The following is an 18,106-nucleotide window of genomic DNA, read 5'->3' on the forward strand; positions in this document are numbered from 1 at the left end:
ATTCACGTTAAATTCGAATCGTAACTATAGATTCAGTATAGATCTACTTCTAGAATATATATATATATATATATATATATATATATACTATATAAATATAGTATCTAAGAATCTAAGATAATCAGAATTTACTCTAGACTGTAACTCTAGGCAGTCTAGATCTAGAGTCTTAGACTAAGTCTTTATTTTAGACTGCATTCTAGTGTAGTATACTATATAAACCTATATAAACGCAGCATTCGTGGACATCGCCAAGGCTTTCGACACGGTCAATGGTTTATGAAGGATTTTGTCCAGGCTCCGATGCCCAACTACGCTCCAATCCATTCTCACAGCAGTTTCATGTGAGACATTAGACAAAATGATGACCTGTCGATCATTTCCCAATTTAAAAAAATGGCGCAAAGCAGGGCTGTGTACTTGCTCCTACCCTATTCGCTATCTTCTTTGGCGTAATGCTGGTTCAAATGAGGCAGCGATTGCACGAAGGCATCTACATCAGGTATTGTTCGGACGGCAATATGTCCAATCATCGACGTCAACTATCCCATACAAAAACAAAAAAATGGTCATAACAGAGCCTATCTAAGCCGATAATTGCACCCCGCTAGCCCACAATGAACATGATATCCAGATTGCGGTCAACGAATTCTCATACGCTGCCGCCTCTTTCTGTTTATCTATAAACCTCGGGAAAACAGAGGTCATGTTCCAAAAGTGTAGGCCTATCCTAATTAATGAACTTTAGCCAGGTAGAATAAAAAGCTGAATGTCTTCCACCTCCGATGCCTAAGGCGGAACTTTAAAATAAGGTGGCAAGATAAGATAATCAATGAGGAAGTGCTAAGAAGAGCAGGGTGCCAGGACATCCGCTCTGTTATCAGCACAGACGCCTTGGCTGGTGTGGCCACGTTCGTAGAATGCCAGTCGGTCGACTTCCACAGTACATCCTGTATGACGATCTAATAGAAGGCAGGAGATCCGCTGGTCGCCCACTTTTACGTTATACGGATGTATGCAAACGCGACATGAAGCTCTTCAAAATCGACATTAGCAGCTGGGAAGAGGTGGCACTGGATAGATCCACATGGAGAGAGCATAAAGGAAGGGTCGCGGATTGCAGATGTCATACACAACAGAAGCAGAAAGAAGGGGGAAAATACAACGGCGCCTAGTGATTATATATGCCCAACCTGCGATCGCAGCTGTGTATCAAGGATTGGCCTCTTTAGTCACACAAGAAGTTGCAAAGGGAAAAGATCGTCTCCCGAGATGTAAAATGCCACAGAGTCAGGTAGAGCTAGATCTAGACTAGTGACAATCTAATTTCAAGATAGAATCTAGATTTCTAAACTAGAAACGATCTTAAATGTAGATCTAGATATAGAGTCTACTTAATGACAATGCCAGTGATTCCGAAGATTCGGTGTTTACTATTTATTTGAATGTTTCACGAATCACATGTGCCCATGTGGTGATATGACTAGCCTAAGGTATACGCAAAACCGTCTATGGCGTGAACTGTATACCCAGAACCTATTGCGACTTTACGGCCTTTGTAAGTTTGTCTGCTGTGCTGCACGATCTAATCTCATTTATAATATGTAGCTCTAGATCTACTATATTACAAACGCATTCATACAGATTTTAATATAAAGATCTAATTATACTAATAAAGATATGAAGGCCTAATTTAGATCTATTGGGTGTTAGCGAATAGAAGCGTTACACAAAAAACGAACCTGGGTTTTTCTGAAATCTGATGCTTGGTGTGTAATAGTAAAACAGCACCTACCTAAATAAATCGTAAATAGAGAGCAAATACCTATATTTATTGTAGTATATATAGGTCTGTGGTTTTGATATTATAAAGCTTTCGTAACTTCTTCTATAGAGAAATGACTTTTGTAATTCCTTTTACTGAAAATTTGGGCTATTCACATCTCACACATATATTTTTTATGTGCAGCAACAAAGCCCAATTATGCAATCATTTTACTCAAGTTTTTAGCCAAATTTTTTATTAATTTTTTTTTTTACTTTGAAAACTTCTAAAAGTCAAACCAGAGTTTTCACCGTGTTCTCAACGAGCTAGTCATTCTGTTCTCAGCCATATACAGTAACTGTACAATTTCCCTCCACCTTCCATGAAGTTTTGACTTGAATAGAGGTATTTAAAAATAATCTTAAAAGACAACTCCTCCTTTTTAAAGCTGATGACTATTTTGTTAGAGTGATTACTTCCCTCTTGATACTTAATGAATGATACATAAAATGGACAATGTTTACTCCGTCCTAATTCCCCCGCCACGAAACCAGATGCCTATTACTTACGTGTATCACTCTAGACTAAATCTGTTCATGCTCGACAATGTATTTCTCCTAGTAGTGACTTAATACATGCAGCACTAACTCGTTTTCAAACTAGACACATTTTATTTTATAATAATTATATTTGAAAAATTATAACAGTCAAACCAGAGTTGTCCCTGTCTGGCCAATAATCTGGTATTTTTCTCCCAAATATAATAATAATAATAATAATCTTTATTATCCATAAGAACATTAGTTTTACAAAATGTGCATTACACCAAACAAAACATTATTAATATAGAAAATCGAAATATACCTTCACATCAGACCAGTGCACCCATAGACATAAAGTCTCACTTTTCTAGAGACGTTTTCGAAATCCGTGTCCAGGTTCCAGGAAGGTTCCAAGAATAATGTGCATGCTAATGTGAAGTATTAAACAAAAACTTTAACAAAAAATATGATGGGTTGAGAAAATGCTTTTTTTTTAGGGGGAGAGGGAATTTAGAATTGAATGGGCTTGTGGTACTTGTTTTTTTTTGGGAGGAGAGGGAATTTAGAATGGAATGGGCTTGTGGTACTTGTTTTTTTTAGGGAGAGAGGGAATTTAGAATTGAATGGGCTTGTGGTACTTGCTTTTTAGGGAGAGAGGGAATTTAGAATTGAATGGGCTTGTGGTACTTGTTTTTTTTAGGGAGAGAGGGAATTTAGAATTGAATGGGCTTGTGGTACTTGTTTTTTTAGGGAGAGAGGGAATTTAGAATTGAATGGGCTTGTGGTACTTGTTTTTTTTAGGGAGAGAGGGAATTTAGAATGGGCTTGTGGTTCTTGTTTTTTAGGGAGAGAGGGAATTTAGAATTGAATGGGCTTGTGGTACTTGTTTTTTAGGGAGAGAGGGAATTTAGAATTGAATGGGCTGTGGTACTTGTTTTTTAGGGGGAGAGGGAATTTAGAATTGAATGGGCTTGTGGTACTTTTTTTTTTTAGGGGGAGAGGGAATTTAGAATTGAATGGGCTTGTGGTACTTGTTTTTTTTTAGGGGGAGAGGGAATTAAGAATTGAATGGGCTTGTGGTACTTGTTTTTTTTTTAGGGGGAGAGGGAATTTAGAATTGAATGGGCTTGTAGTACTTGTTTTTTTTTTAGGGGGAGAGGGAAAAAATTGAATGGGCTTGTAGTACTTTTTTTGTGTGTGTGCAAGGAATGTCATCCTATCGTTTCTACGGTTTCTGTGCTCATGTTGTGTGTTTGATAGGGTTTCAAAGAGAGAACTAACTTAGTGGCAAAAAAAAACATTTCTGTTCTAGAGTATTTGATAAGAATACACTGCATCGGCTGCACTAATAACATTCTTAGGCTATTACCAGAAGAGAGATGGTAATACAAAGCAGATGGAAAGGCTAATGGATTGTGTGGAGGTAGGCCAGTGTAAGAACAATGTATGGGAGGCAGTCTCCTGAGACTCCAGCTGAAATATACCAGTAGATCTCTTGTCAGGGAGGTTACAAATTATATGTTGACCTATATACTCCCTTCATCTTGTTTGTTTATCACATAAAGATCAATTGTTTGTTTTAACTGAAGTCTGTAGACGTTCTCCTAGATAAGTAGAGAGAAGAAATAAAGTACAAAATAAATAAGGTGTATACCCAACAGCCTTACATCTAATAATTTGTCCTGACATATGTAACAGTCAATTCCTCTGCGACTTAGTTCCATATGTCCATTTTCATGCCGATAGAATAGATTTAGTTGTTCAGTCGAGACAAACTGAGTTCAGAAATTACTTTGCAACTATTCCGTTATATTAGTTAGTTTCCTGAAATAAATTACTTTGGTTTCATTGAAATGAAATCGGTAATAGAGAGACATTGACAGAGAGAAAGAGAGAGAGAGAAAAGAGAGAGAGAGAGAGAGAGAGAGAGAGTGAGTGAGAGCGCTATTGTATCATTTTTCTCATGTTTGAATGAATTCTTCTTTCTTGTTAATTTTGCCATGTGCTTGTTGAAAGAGCTTACTCCCTAGGAGTTCCATCTTGGCCTCTTCTCTCTGCTATTCTTACGAGCAGACTGTAGAAGATTAATAAATCTTTTTGTCTGCCTGCTTTCAGCCCAGTATTTTCTTAATTGCCAATGACGTAGCTTGTCTTGAATAGAACACAGACAGAAAGTGCATACAAGCCAACACGTAGAACTTGTAGTCATGGCACCACAGAGATGATGGTCAAGGAAACATTTTCTCATTTCATCTAAATCTTGTCCTTACAAACCTTTTTTTTCCCGATTCAATACAATGTACTGCGATACACTTGGCTTATAAAGTCGTTTTATTTCAACCGGAAATTAGAACACTATAGTCGCTTTTTTTAACCTTATAGTAATCATGACATTTTTGTGACCTTTGAACCAGGAGTCAGATACAGTTAGTTTTAGATAGCAACTACGGAGTCATTTTTATTACAAAGCTTGTATCACCATGCACTAGCGGATCCAGAACTTTGGAGGGAGGGGGCCATTTTTTTCCAAACCCTAATGCCCAGTAAACCCTAACTCTGTGCATAAACGCGCGTATAGCACATATATATATATGTGTGTGTGTGCGTGTGAATAAAAAAAAGCGGTGTTTCTCAACCTTCGGCAAAAAAAAACAACAACTATAAAAGACAGCCATGTTGAGGCCTTTCTCTTGACAGCTATGTGGTCTGGGGGAGCGTTTTCTTGCATCCTTCACTGCAGAAACGCATTCTCCTGACCTCTACAGCTCATTATTCATCCTATTAAAAAAGGACCTTTTAAATAATGTTTTACTTGAAAAATATTCTAATATAAATTAACAGGCCCTTACTACATTGCTAATTCAACCGATTTGTTTCTTGAAAAGATAAGATACACCACACATTTAGATTAAGGCTTTTATATAGAAACAGAGACTAACAAAAAAGGTCATATTACAACTAGAGCAGTGTTTCTCAAAGTTCGGCAAAAATAAAAAAGTCACGTTGGTGGCTAGGGGGTTTCGGGGAACTTCTCCCAACGGGGTTCGGGGCGAAGCCCCGACGCCAAGTGTCTTCTGGCATTCTTCACTGCAGAAACGCATTCTCCTGACATCCACAGATCATTATTCATTCTATTTAAAAAGGCAGGTTAAATTTAGTAAAATAAAGTAACGTGGGGACCATGGCCGATACTGAAGTGTGAGTGACAATCGAGATACAATTAGTGTAAGTATATATTTATCCCGCGTATTTATCGTAATATTATTTTCATGGAAAGCGAGACCTCTTTTAGTATTTTTTGGGGTCAGAATAAGACGCCATAAGAACGATGGTTAAACGCTCTTTACATATTGAACTGTTTTGACGCGCGCAAAATGCCTAAATTTTAAGAACCCTTTGAATAATGTTTTTACTTTTAAAAAATTATTATATAAATGTATGGGGCCTAAGTATATTGCAAATACAACAGATGTGTTCCTTGAAAAAAGATACTCTACAGATTTAGATTAAGGCTTTTGTTCAAACACTATGATTTCTGCATAAAAATTGGACCGCCCCCACCCTCTCAAAAGTCTAGAGTGGGGAGGGCAGTAGATGTAATCGCCCCCCCCCCAATCCCCACCTCCACAGAAACAGCCAAGATACTAGAAAAGGAACGACATAATGTAAAGATTTGTTATAATATATATCAATAAGTAGCTTTTATCATATAGATATGTAACTAAATATGTTAACCTGTGATTTCTGTAAAAAAATTTGACCACCCCTCACTCAAAAGTTAAGGGTGGGGGGAGGGCAGATTTATGCTATTGCCCAACTGCTAGACTGAAGTACAGACAACTGCTAGACTGAAGTACAGACAACTGCTAGACTGAAGTACAGACAACTGATAGACTGAAGTACAGACAACTGATAGACTTTGTTAAAACAATTCTTGAATCCAATGGTACAGTTGAACATTAAAAAGTTTCAAGCAAATAACATTTGATGCCATTCTTTTATTAGATATGCTGCAAGATGAACTGACATTTCATAAATCTCGATACTATATTGTTATTTTATTGTTTTTCAAAATATTGGCTTTTTATGCTTCACCTCTAACGAAGAAAAACTTTTTTTTTCACTTCTAGTATTCAAATGTTACAGAAGTTTTTTTTATTTTTCTGTTGTTTTGTTTTTTGTTGTTGTTGTTGGTTTTTTTAACTTTCAGTTTGTGAAGAGGTGAGCATTTAAAAGAAAAAGAAAAGAAACAAACAGACAAAATTAAAAAAAAAGAGAAATTTTGTTCTCTTGGCTGTGCTTTTAAAAAAGATGATGATGATTGCTAGAAGCCATGTGAATGCTGACACAATCATGTTAATTTGTTGACTGGGAAAGGATAATGGTATGAACCGGATGGAAGCTTCTTGCTGAGTCCATTTCGTTCTAGAAGAGGTTATGAGATTAAACTGGGGCGAACACTTAGTGGACCTTAGACCTCATAGTGAGCTCTTGACAATCTCACAGACCTTCTTCTCATCTTTAAAAAGAAAAGTCCATTAGTGGGTTTTCTTGTTATCAGCCAGACTTAAGACATTGTCACATAAACAAAGAAATTCATTCATATTTCTTTTAGAAAAAAAAAATTTTGAACTCATAAAAATGAAAGACAAAACTTCACGTGTATGTGTAGTCTGGTGCTCAGTAGAGTCTGGTGCAGGCAAAAAAAATTCATTACACTTGTATTAGCTTTAAAAAAATTCGTTTAAGGCAGCGCCGCGAGATCCTGACAAGGAAAAGGAGGGGGGGGGGGGGAGAGGAGACGAAGCCGTCAATTTGTTGTACAAAGCTTATATCAACTCAACTCTGTTTGTCTGTGTGGATTATTGTACAAGTTATTTCTTGCATTTCTATTTCTCAGATCGAGTAGAAATTTTACACAATTATTTATTGTCGCTGAATCAATAAAGAACACGATAACAACGAGAGTTTGTGTTATCACACAAACTCAGAGGCGGCCTCCATCGAAGTCACCAAGTTACCTTTGAACCAATGGACCAGGAATATTTCAGCCATAGTCTTGTTTTGATAGTTTAAATTAATAAAATTGTAAAAAAATCATTTGGCGTTTTTTTTTCACATAAAAAATCAAACAGGACAATACTTTATCTTTGATAATACTCTTCAAACTCTTCTGGAATAAGTAGAGATTCAACTGATCACCTAAAAAGTAGAGTAGACATTCAACTGATCACCTAAAAAGTAGAGTAGAGATTCAACTGATCACCTAAAAAGTAGAGTAGAGATTCAACTGATCACCTAAAAACAGAATGGAAACCTCCCAGACAGCGTCGGTGGCACCTGGTGCGGTAGCTCAGGGTGTCATCCCTTCCCATCAACTTTCTTCAAATATGTTCCAATAAACACTATTCCTAGTTAGTTCCTTTTGTTGAACACATGTAACTCAGCTGTTGGGTTTTATGGGTGTGTAGTTCATCTCTTAGTGTTTAGTCAACGCTTGTAAGGCTTGCACAACAAATATTAGAATACACTAGGTAACATACTTGTCAGCAGACGATAGATACATAACATTGTACTAGTGATTCAATAGCTACATAACATTGTACCAGTGATTCAATAGCTACATAACATTGTACCAGTGATTCAATAGCTACATAACATTGTACCAGTGATTCAATAGCTACATAACATTGTACCAGTGATTCAATAGCTACATAACATTGTACCAGTGATTCAATAGCTACATAACATTGTACCAGTGATTCAATAGCTACATAACATTGTACCAGTGATTCAATAGCTACATAACATTGTACCAGTGATTCAATAGCTACATAACATTGTACCAGTGATTCAATAGCTACATAACATTGTACCAGTGATTCAATAGCTACATAACATTGTACCAGTGATTCAATAGCTACATAACATTGTACCAGTGATTCAATAATTACATAACATTGTACCAGTGATTCAATAGCTACATAACATTGTACCAGTGATTCAATAGCTACATAACATTGTACCAGTGATTCAATAGCTACATAACATTGTACCAGTGATTCAATAGCTACATAATATTGTACAAGTAAATCAATAGCTACATAACATTGTACCAGTGATTCAATAGCTACATAACATTGTACCAGTGATTCAATAGCTACATAATATTGTACAAGTAAATCAATAGCTACATAACATTGTACCAGTGATTCAATAGCTACATAACATTGTACCAGTGAGCGAAATGTTCCCTTTTGAAAAAAAAACCTCAAAACCCTTTTTCAGCTACACCTGTGTAATTTAGTTACCCTAGCTTTGCTTTTCTTTTTATTATAAGGGAGTTTTAACCTTTAAAAACCTTTGCTACATTTATGAAATGTAGTTTTTATAGTTTGCTTTAGTTTTCTTAAACTCAAAACCCCATTGGCTACGATTTTGTAACCGGGTGACTATTTCGCTTTCGAATTTTTTAAACACCAAAACCCCATTGAGGGGGCTTTGTTCGGGAGGGGGTTTAAACTCAAAACCTGTTTGGATACGCTTTTGGAATCAGGTGAATTTAGTTTGCTTTAGTTTTTTTTTATTATTGAAGAGGGGTTTGACCCTCAAAACCCCTTAGCAACGCTTGGGAAAGTGTTTGGACAACAATCACAAAAGTCTACGGGTAGTTTTTGTTCATTTCGTGGAGGGGGATTAAATTCCCAAAGCTCCTCCCCCACTGCAACGCCTACTCCTCAAGCAGCATCAGATTAGTCTCTTCCAGGCTTTAGAACGTTTATTTACCGGAAGTCGAGAGAAAATCTTTTTTTGTTTGAATAGGTTGGGGTTCCAATCTTGATTAATTTATACAATTTCATGAATCAATCAATAGATTTTGTTCCTGATGCAAGTCACGACAAGAATGTTTTCATCTTCATCTGATGCTCTTGATTTCAAAACGTGGAATTAAAACTGCCCTAAATACATCTGACGTCATTGCCTCTCTTGGGACCGAGACCATGTTACATTCAATGCGTGCCCTGATTGCTGAGTTCTAGCCAGTCAGATCAGGAAAACATACATACAAAATCAAACGTTTAGTGATAATGAGACTCATTTATTTTGTCCCAGTCGCTGAGCGGTCTTCAAGCTGGCTTGTTGGAACTGGTTGGAACTGGTTTAATAGTCGAGTAACATCCAAGAAAATAGTTTTCAACTTTTCTTTGTGTCCACTTAAGTATTGAAAAGATTATGTAAATGTTATATTACAGTTTTCATTTTATTTAATAAATAAATTAATTTAATTTCTTTTTTTTTTATAGCGCAATGTTCATGCTTACAGTAAGCTCAGTGCTATGGTCCTCTCTCTCTTTTGTGGACCAGTGGGGCCGGGGGGGGGGGTATCTATGGCATGTTTTCCGTGTTGCTTTTAGGCGCTCTGTAAACACAACTCTGCTTGAATTGGGACTCGAGCTCGAGCCCCCTAGTTAGGTAGTCAAGCCACAGCCTAGCGGTTTTGGTCTCTCAGCCCCAGATCCCGTAAAGTTTCTTAACGATAATATGGCAATATATTTTTTTTCTAACTTATAACTTGAACCGACCCGTAAATTTTAGTAACACTCCTCCCCCCTCCCCCAATTCTCCACCTTAATAAATAGTCTTATTTACACTATCTGACTATTCTTATGCTTTTAATATTTCGAAATATATTTTTTTGGCATGGGCATTTTTTACTTTTTACAACCGGCACATCGTCAAGTTTTACTTTGACCATGCCCTCCCCCTCTCTTGTTTTTACACTTTCAATACAACGTATTGAGCAATACACTTTGTATTCTAGTACGTGATACGTTTCATTGGAAAGGCCCGCTTTAAATTGCCCTCCCAAGAACACTTACTTCTGACCTGACAATTCTATATAATTTTTGTCTCCACCCCAGCTTCTATTAAAACCTTGAATTTTATCATCTGTAACATCTAATTGACAAGACTCGCTTTATAACGCTACCCTTCCAACCATATACTTATTACCCTTAAATTCGATTCCCAGTCTCTCTGGAGCCTTATTCTTACTGCATCCTGCGCAGTGAACACTCACATATTTTGGTTGAAACTTTTCCCAGCAAATTTGAACTCTCCCTTGACATAATTTTGGCCCCTGATTTACAGTGTGTTACGTTGAATTACACCGGCCTCCCACACACACAGACTTCTGGTCTGAGACTTTGAGTATCACATTTCTAGCTTTCCCCGTCACCAAAACAATCATTTGAAAGACAATCACGTGACTTTCCTTCTTGGTTTAATATTGAAGTAGTTCATTAGCTTTTGGTCGGACCATTTTAGTCGTGATCACGTGGTAACCATCTCTCACCCAAGAATTCTCTACTTTTTTTTACCTCCACCATCAACACAAAATACTAGAGGGAAACATTTCCTTTTGTTTTATATATTTTTACAAAACATTTCCTTTTGTTTTATATATTTTTACAAAACATTTCCTTTTGTTTTATATATTTTTACAAAACATTTCCTTTTGTTTTATACATTTTTACAAAACATTTCATTTTGTTTTATATATTTTTACAAAACATTTCCTTTTGTTTTATACATTTTTACAAAACATTTCATTTTGTTTTATACATTTTTACAAAACATTTCATTTTGTTTTATACATTTTTACAAAACATTTCATTTTGTTTTATACATTTTTACAAAACATTTCCTTTTGTTTTATACATTTTTACAAAACATTTCCTTTTGTTTTATACATTTTTACAAAACATTTCCTTTTGTTTTATACATTTTTACAAAACATTTCCTTTTGTTTTATACATTTTTACAAAACATTTCCTTTTGTTTTATACATTTTTACAAAACATTTCCTTTTGTTTTATACATTTTTACAAAACATTTCATTTTGTTTTATACATTTTTACAAAACATTTCCTTTTGTTTTAAACATTTTGACATACAAAAACACGTAAGCCAATATCGGCTTCATGTGACAAAAAAGAATAATTTTATACCATGTCTACAAGGAAAAATGTACGCACAAAAACAAAAAAAAAAGTTAAAATAGTGCTTAAAAACAGAAGAAAGTTTAATCGTCTACTTTTTTATATCGGCTTTTAAAAAACAAAACTTATTGGGTAAAATTGCGATTAAAATATCGTTTTCGGTCAAATTAACCACTGCGGTTTTGATTGTGAAAGATGCTTAGTTGTTTGTAATGGGCACACAGAAAGTAGTAACTGGTTAAATTGTCATATTTTTAGTCCACAGCTATTGGGAAAAATTAGAAATATGTCAGTCCGTGAATCAGGGCCCTTTGCGTTGATAATATAGATTGCTTTAGACGTCATCAATTTATCCATGTATTAACAAAGCTATTTTATGTCTAACTTATTTATATACCTATAACACTTCGGAGAGTTAAGTTGGCTCGTAGACTCTGGATCACAGAAACAGATGAGCTTTACATATCTCCACAGATCGCAATTTTTTTTTTTTTTACTTTTTAAAAAATAACTTTTCAATATAGCCTACAAAGACATCATCTGGAGATATTTAGTCATTTTGTTCTCTTATAATATTTTTGCCACTTCTGTGTGTGTTTTTGTTTAGTTCTTTCTTGAGTATTTCGCTGAGACACTCTAAGAGATAAGAATCAATGCACACATACAAGTCAGTTAATCCAACTAACCCTTCAGACATTTCAGACTTGTTCCTACTAAGTAAGTATGTCTCTTTCTCTGTTCTCAGAAACTGAACCACTAGTGGAGGACGTTAGTTTGTATTCAATAGCCAAGACTTTGCTGTCAGTGAAAACAAGACTTGGAAATGATTGGTGTGGGGGATGGGGGCAAAGGTCAACAGAATGTATTGACACAAGATGATCGGCTTTCCTAGTTAAGTAGCCCGGATGTTGAACAGCTCACAGAGTGCTCTGCCTATTTATTGCTCAGTATATCAGGGGCGGATAAATACAACAACATAAGTTTAATGACACAATCTACTTACATTGAAGCCAATTATAAAATACTTTCACTTGGATTGAATACTATCTTGAATTACAAAATATGTTCTTTTTTTAGCGACCTCCGAAAGGGGAAAAGACGCTATTAGTTTGTTTTGTGTGGAATGTCTGTCCGTCTTTACGTCCGTCCCGTTTAGATATCGTAAACTAGAAAAGATATTGAAAATCCGACATCATGATATTTTAGACTTTTCAAAGTTCTGATGCAACGGCAACTTTTTTCTTTTCTGAAAGTGAAAAATTTAATTATTAAAATCAACTATGCAAGCAGTTTTTTTTCAAAAATATATACCATTTTTTAGGGGTGCACCGGATAGTACTTTTTGATATCCGGCCGGGGCCGGATATGACCGGATAGTAAAATTTGATATTCGGCCGGGGCCGGAGCCGGAGTCGGATAAATAAGTGTCTTGTTAATAGCTTGTGTTGCTGAACATTTTACGAAACTGTTAAATAACATACCTATATTGGTTGGTTTTATTTTTTTTCCTTTTATATACCTTATTGTTTTAAACTCTGTTACTGATTGATTTATTTAAGCTTAATAGTATTTCTAAAAATATGTATAGCATGAGTGTGTCTGTGTGTATGTACGATGCCACCAACTGTAAAGGATGTGTGTAGGAAGGTCAATGTAAATAATGTTAGTATATATTTAACTAGTTAATAATGTTAATCTCCTAAATTAAGTGCAATCTGCCTTGTATAGTGGTCGGATGTATGTGTTCATGAATTTCAGACTAACAGCCTGGTCAGATATACCTAGTGAGCCTACACATGTAGTCCTAATGTAGTGTGTATAGTTGTTTGTTTTAACCATCAAGCATTGTTTTTTTACTTGAGCATACGCACGCAATAGAGTTGGGTGTCAGTCAAAAAAGATAACACATAGGCATGGTCAGTCAAGCATATAGATTAAATGCAAAGAACGTATGTTAGAAACATATTCCTTAATTATTACTTATTAATTATTTTATTCGTGGTTTCAGTAACTGTTACAAAAGGGAACGATAGTAAGCCTATGGATGTCAGGTGTGTAAAAGTCGTCCTAGCCTGATACACAGTGGCTAAGAACGCATCTTAAGTAAAAAAAAATAGTAATAACAAGGAGTTAATTGACTGTCACAAATTATTAAGACTATTGTTATCAAATCAAGACACTTAACTGAAGGAGTAATATTCAAGTTAACACGTTAGAAAAATTATTTAACCGTAAAATTTATTGACAATGTAATATCCTTTGTTAGCACGTTGTGTTTTTTCATTCTGGCTTAAAAATGGTCAATGTCTATCAATACATTGGGTGTCAAGGACCAAAGAAATAAAATAAAGAGTAGGGGGTGTTTAGCTCTCCATTTAAAGGTAGCCCAGGTCGTGTCTTCTACAAAATAATTAGTTACTGGCTTACTGGGCTATATGTGTTCTGTGTAGCTAAAGGTCACTCGTTTAGGTGCGTGTGATCTTTAGTCCAGCTTTATAATTGAGATTTATGTTCAAGTAACTCTGCACACTTGAAAAGGTGTGGCCTCTAGCCCAACCACGTGATTAAGATTTTCTCCAAATAAGCAAACTCTTTGTCCGGATACCCGTGTAGATGTTTGGCTTGAAGTCCAGTCCCCCCCCCCAATTAAGATTAACTACTAAGAAAACAAACATAGTTCCCTCGTGTGACCTCTAGAGAGTGCTTACGTCCATCGTATCTGACTTGGGGTCACCTGTCAATCAATGAACTCAATGTGATGGACTAAACAAATAAAAGGGGGAGGGAGTTGTTCATCTGGAAATATACCTAGTCCTAGTTACCTTAGAGGTGTGGCTATGGTAGTCCAGCCCCCGTAATAAAGATTAGCTACTAAGTAAACAAACTCAGTTCCCTCGAAAGGTGTGACCTCTAGAGAGTGTCAATACGCTGACATTAAAACCTACGTCCATCGTATTTAACTTGTTGTCAACTGCCTATAAAAAAAACTTAATGTGATGGACTAAACAAATAAAATGGGGTGGGAGTTGTTCATCTCTACCTCTGGAGATATACCCGCACAGCTAGACAGACGTCTGGTCAGCATGACGTAGTCTAGGAATGTAGCATTTTAACATGTTAACTAACCTACTCAATGGTCAAGACAAATTGAAAAAAGTGTCAGCCATTGCTGCTCTGTATGTAAAGCGCATTTATGATGTAAAGTTTCATTTCTATTTATATTAATAATAATAATAATAATAATGTTACAGCAATACAGGACAGAGTAATCAGGACAAAAAATTACGAGAAGCATATCCTGAAACTCAATGTTGTCGACAAATGCCGAAAATGTGGAAATGTGGGCGAGTTGATTGAACACATTATGGCAGGATGTCCAGCCCTATCAGAATCAGCCTACCTAGGTCGCCATAACCAAGTTGCAAAGTTAATACACCAACACCTGGCTTTGACGTACAAATTGATCGGTAAGGACACTCCCCCTTATTATAAATACTCTCCGCAAGAGGTTCTCGAGTCTACTGAACATCTGCTGTACTGGGATAGGCCTATTCTGACCGACAAAACGGTAGATTTCAATCGCCCGGATCTGCTGTTCATCAATAAAAAAGAAAAAACCGCTACCATTATCGATATCGCCGTACCACTGTCTCATAATTTAAGAAAAACTGAGATAGAAAAACAAAGAAAATATGGGAACCTAGGCTTGGAGATTAAGCGTCTATGGAAATTGTCCAAAATAACAATATACCCCATTGTTATATCAACCGAGGGGATAATAACAACTGACCTCACAGACACCTTCAAAGCCCTTAACATTCCTAGGAACATCTTCGTTGCCTGTCAGAGGGCGGTACTGCTGCAGACCTGCCACATCACCAGAAAATTCCTCAGTGGAAACTGTTAAAGGGACTACGATGAATTTTGTTTCTCTTTAGCGAAACTCGACCCTGGCAGCGCCAGAGAATGACTACTCGTTCATTCCTAACATAATAATAATAATAATCTTTATTATCCGTAAGGAAATTTGTCTTACAATTTGTGCATTACACCAAACAAAAAACATTATAACTATAAGAAACCAAAGTGTACATTCACACCAGACGCAATCATAATTTACATGTGACAAAGTTTATACCAGATTGTTCTTATTTAATGATTTGATTGCCAGGGGAACAAAAGAGTGTTTGTGTCTGTCTTTGCTATCGGTGTCTTGTATCTCTTTTGTGATGGTAAAATCACAAAATCCTGACACAAAGGGTGATTCTTTATTTCGAGGATCTTGTTAGCTTTTTTATAGATGTTTGTCTCAAACAACTGCCCAAATGGGGTTTGTTTTTTGCCAATGATTTTGCCAGCAGCATTTAGGATTCTATTAAGTTTATTTTTATTTTTAATGCTCAGATTGCCATACCAGGCAGTGATATTGAAACTTAAAATATTGCAGATGTGAGCGTGATAAAACATAGCCAAGGCCTTTTCGCTAACATTAAACGAGGACAGTTTTCTTAGTAGTCGTAATCTTTGCTGCCCTTTTTTGCTGATATAATCAGTATTTGCAGTAAAATTTAGTTTATTGTCTAGGATAGTACCAAGGTATTTAAAGGTTTGCACAATTTCAATAGTCTCTCCAGCTACAGAAACAATATCATTTCCCTTCTTGTCCCTACGAAAATCGATTATCATTTCTTTGTTTTTTTTTACATTTAATAATAAAAAATTATCTTTACAGTATTCCTCAATGTGTTCTAGTTCTTTGAAATACTCATTTACGTCTGAGCTCTCTGAGAGCAGGGCAAGAAGAGCCGCATCATCAGCGAATTTTGTGAAGGAGCAACAAGAACTATCGGATTGAAAATCATTGGTGTACAAAATGAACCACAATGGCGATGTTACAGCCCCCTGGGGCGCCCCTGTGTTAACTATGCGTTCATTAGATATAACATTGTTTACCCTAACCCTCTGAGCTCTCTGGGTCAAAAATTCATTAGCCCATAGTATTACGTATGGACTAATCTGCAACGCTTTCATCTTTTCAATGAGTAAATGAAGTTGTATAGTGTTAAAAGCTGATGAGAAATCCATAAAGAGCAATCTTACATAAGTGTTCGGTAAGTCCAGATGTTTGTAGACACAGTTTAAAATATTTAGGATGGCATCGTCTACACCTTTACCCTTTTGGTAAGCAAATTGTAAAGGGTCTAACTTATTACAAAGATCATTCAGAAGAAACATTTTAACCAATTTTTCTAAACATTTAGACACAATGGAAGTAAGTGAAACAGGTCTATAGTCATTCATTTCCTTCGGTTTGGAAACCTTTGGCACAGGTACAATTATAGATGACTTCCACACAGGTGGTATCTCATGGTTTAGTAATGAAGTAGAAAAAATATCTTGGAAAGGTTCAGCTAGTTGTTCAGCACATTCTTTTAAGATTCGCCCTTTTATTCCATCAGGCCCACCAGCTTTCATTGGGTTGACGTTTTTGAAAATGTTACAAACTTGCTCTTTAGTAATCGCTAATTCTAAGCAGTTGTTAACATTGACATCCTCAAGGGCTTTGAGTCTTAGATAATTAAAATCTTTCGTGTCGAAGCGACAATAGAAATCATTTAACTCGTTGGCCAATGTTTTTTCGTCTCTTGTAGCAAGATTATTTTTAAATTTGACTTGTGCTCCTGCCATTTTGTTCATGATGCCCCACGCCTGTCTCATGTCACTTGTATTAATTGAGTCTTCCAGCTTGGTGCGGTAGTTTCTCCTCCCTTCCTCAAGAACGACGTTGAGATTTCGTTGAGCAATTTTCCTTGTCTGTCCATCGCCACTCATAAATGCTCTTTTCTTTTTGATTATTTCCCGTTTTATTTTTGCAGTGACCCATGGTATATTGTTGGGGTATATCTTGATGCTCTTAGTACTGACACACATGTTTTCACAGAATTTGATGTAATTTGTCACTGCGTCGACCCATTCTTCCAGATTTGAAGTGGTCTCTTTGAACAATTAACACGCCTTGTCTTTATAATAAACGATGTTTGGTGCATATTCATAATGGCTCTATTTTTAAGCACATTATTTTGTTTTAGTATTAACATTAATACATTCTACAACAGACATTAATGGAACGAGGTCCACTTTATGCATATTAGATAGGTGTATTTTTTACTATCTGGTTTACTATCCGGTAGTGATATCCGACCGGAGCCGAATAGCACCGGATAGTAAAAAATGCCGGATATTCGGCAGAAGCCGGAGCCGGAGCGACTATCCGGTGCACCCCTACCATTTTTACAACTATTACTATTAATAGGAACAAACACAGGAGGTTTTTTGGTAAGGGAAATAACCATGTACCATATTTTTAAGACATTTATACAAACGGTTTTAGATATTTTGTCAAATTTTTTTTTATGTAAATGTATTGCTAAGTTATGTAATATCTATCACACTAACTACTATATTTACAAAAAAAAAATGGTTACTATTTTTTTTCAAAGAGAAAAAATCTATTTAATATGCACATAATTGGAACATAATTTAAAACAACAAAAATAAGTAGTTTGCCATATTATCACGTGAACAACACATCCTACACCCTATATATAACACACTCCTAATTAAGGATTTTTAAAAAAAGAGGCTTGAGCTTCTTTCACTAGATTCCACAATTACGGATATTGCATAATGCCGTTTTTTTATCGCGCGTAGGATTAGTGTTTTCCATATTGAATGACACCCCAAAATGCCAATTTTGTCTATATATTTCAGGATATTTTTATGAGTTTTCAAAAGAT

The sequence above is a fragment of the Biomphalaria glabrata genome, chromosome 7, assembly GCF_947242115.1.
Source record: "Biomphalaria glabrata chromosome 7, xgBioGlab47.1, whole genome shotgun sequence".
NCBI lineage: Eukaryota > Metazoa > Mollusca > Gastropoda > Planorbidae > Biomphalaria > Biomphalaria glabrata.